This window comes from Prionailurus bengalensis, chromosome X (assembly GCF_016509475.1).
Source record: "Prionailurus bengalensis isolate Pbe53 chromosome X, Fcat_Pben_1.1_paternal_pri, whole genome shotgun sequence".
NCBI lineage: Eukaryota > Metazoa > Chordata > Mammalia > Carnivora > Felidae > Prionailurus > Prionailurus bengalensis.
Genome location: NC_057361.1, coordinates 83,559,183 through 83,561,947, shown reverse-complemented (window position 1 = coordinate 83,561,947; position 2,765 = coordinate 83,559,183). Strand labels below are relative to the sequence as shown.

At 35.5% G+C, this 2,765-nt stretch overlaps 1 pseudogene; it reads left to right on the top strand.

The window, feature by feature from the left end:
- Positions 1 to 1,739: 1,739 nt before the first annotated feature.
- Positions 1,740 to 2,451, top strand: LOC122477113 (annotated as a pseudogene).
- Positions 2,452 to 2,765: the final 314 nt, after the last annotated feature.

The following is a 2,765-nucleotide window of genomic DNA, read 5'->3' as shown; positions in this document are numbered from 1 at the left end:
TGAAAATGAAGTGATGGAGAAACATTTATCATGCAAGTAGATATGAAAAGAAAGCCAAGGTAGCAATACTTATATTGGGCAAAATAGATTTTAAACAAGAACTGTAAGAGGGGACGAAGAAGCACATTATGTAATCATAAAGGGGACAATGCAACAAGAAGATATAACAATTGTAAATATCTATGCACCTGACATGAGAGCATCCAAATACATAAAGCCGTTCATAACAAACATAAAGAAGGCAATTCATAATAATACGATAATAGTAGGGGGCTTGAACAGCCCACTGACATCAATGGGTGGATCTCCTAAACAGAAAATCAACAAGGAAGCAATGTCTTTGAATGACACTTTGGACCAGACGGATTTAACACATATATTCAGAACATTCCATCCAGAAATAGCAGAATACACATTTTTGTCCGAGTGCACATGGAACATTCTCCAGAATATATCACACATTAGGCCACAAGACAGTCTCAACAAATTCAAAAGGATCAAAGTCATACCACCATGCACCTTTTCTGACCACAATGCTGTGAAACAGGAAATGAGCCACAAGAGAAAAACCTGGAACTGGCACAAATACATGGAAGTCAAATAACATGCTACTAAACAATGAATGGGCTAACAAATAAATAAACGAGGAATTAAAAAAAAATACATGGAGATAAAAGAAGAAGAAAACACAGAAATCCGAAATCTTTGGGATGCAGCAAAAGCTGTCCTAAGGAGGAAGTTTACAGCAATGCAGTCCTACCTGAAGAAGCAAGAAAAATCTAAAAGTAAACAATCTAACCTTACACCTCCAGGAACTAGAAAAAGAACAAACAAAATCCAAAACCAATAGAAGGAAGGAAATAATAAAGATTAGAGAAGAGATAAATGAAATAGAAACAAAACAAAACAAAACAAAACAAAACAAAACAAAAAACAAAAGAACAGATCAATGAACCTGGGAGTTGGTTCTTTGGAAAATCAACAGAAGTGATCAATCATTAGCCAGACTCATCATAAAAAGAGAGAGGAGTCAAATAAACAAAATCACAAATGAAAGAAGATAAATAACAACTGACATCACAGAGATGCAAAGGATTATAAGAGAATAGTATGAAAAATTATATCCCAACAAACTGGGCAAACTGGAAGAGATGGATAAATACCTAGAAACATGTAACCTCCCAAAACTGAATCGGGAAGAAACAGAAAATTTGAACAGAACAACTAACAGCAATGAAACAGAATCAGTAATGAAACAAAACAAAACTAAACAAAAATATCCCAAGAAACAAAAGTCCAGGACCAGATGACTTCACAGGTGAATTCTACCAAACATTTAAAGAAGGGTTAATACCTAATCTTCTCAAACTATTCCAAAAAAGGAATACAAGAGGAAGGAAATCTTCCAAATTCATTCTAGGAGGCCAGTAGTAGCCTGATACTAAAGCCAGATAAAGACATTACAGAGAGACAGAGAGAGAGAGAGAGAGAGAGAGAGAGAGAGAGAGAGAGAGAGAAAGTACAGGCCAATCACTTTGATGAACATAGGTGTGAAAATCCTCAAGAAAATATTATCAAACCAAATCCAACAATACACTTAAAAAATAATTCACCACAATCAAGGGGGTTTAGTCATAGGATACAAGAGTGGTTCAATATTTACAAATCAACCAAAGTGATTTACCACTTTAATAAAAGAAAGGATAAGAACCATATGATCAGAATTGCTTGCAGTAGCCATGGTGGTCATGAGTTCATTACAGTGGGTTTCTGTCACTGCAGTGTCCGCTCTCTCTGGCCACTGTCTCGGCACTCAGCTTGGATTCAGGGGCTTCCTCACCCATGGCTTTCTGAAGACTGAAGCTCAGTGCGACACAGTGGAAACAATGAGAAAAGACTGTTTATCACCAAACCTTCTGGATTCTATGACAGGTGTTATTTGAGTTTAATGAAATTCTACATTTTTGTTGAGTGGGATTCCAGTAGCAATTGGCATAACTCTGGTGAATATATTCATTGGTGAAGCTTGAGTTAGCAGAAATACCAGAAGGCCAAATCCTGGAATACTTGAAACAGAATGTTTCAAGCATCCTATATCAAGATGGATTTCCAGAACGTTCTTCGATGGCCCTGAAAAGAATTATGAAAAGACAATGGCTATTCTTCAAATTGAAGCTGAAAAGTCCGATTTATGGTTAAAGTAACTGGAAGTACCAAGGTTAGTTAATGCATCCCAGAGGCGATGGTCCCTTGTATCAGTATCCTTCCATTGATAAGGCGCTGATTGATCATTCTCCAAAAGCAACTCCCAACATCGAATCTCTTATTTATCTAAATACAAAGTATATTCTCTTTAGGGGAAAATTAATTAAAAACATATTCTATATTTTTGCTCATGCGATGAATAAAAGGCCTTCTATTGCTCTATTACTCAGCATTGGTTCAGATTAAGACTTTAGTGCGGGATTTCATTTTTTTCAGCTTTATTGTATTGGGGCATAGTGGACAATATTGTAAGATATTTAAAGTGTACATTATAATGATTTGGTACCCATTGTGAAGGGCAGATTAAAACTTTTTATTTGTGGGTTTTGGCTTCCTCCTATAAGAAGGTATATAGGTAAATATAGAAACTTGAACAACTAGGAATTTGTGAACTCCCAAAGGTGTAACTTTGAAAGTTTAATGTTTTATTTGACTCATAATTGGAAGTTAGGGAAGTCCAATTATGTTAAATACCAAGAAATATAGTAGTTTACACAAAT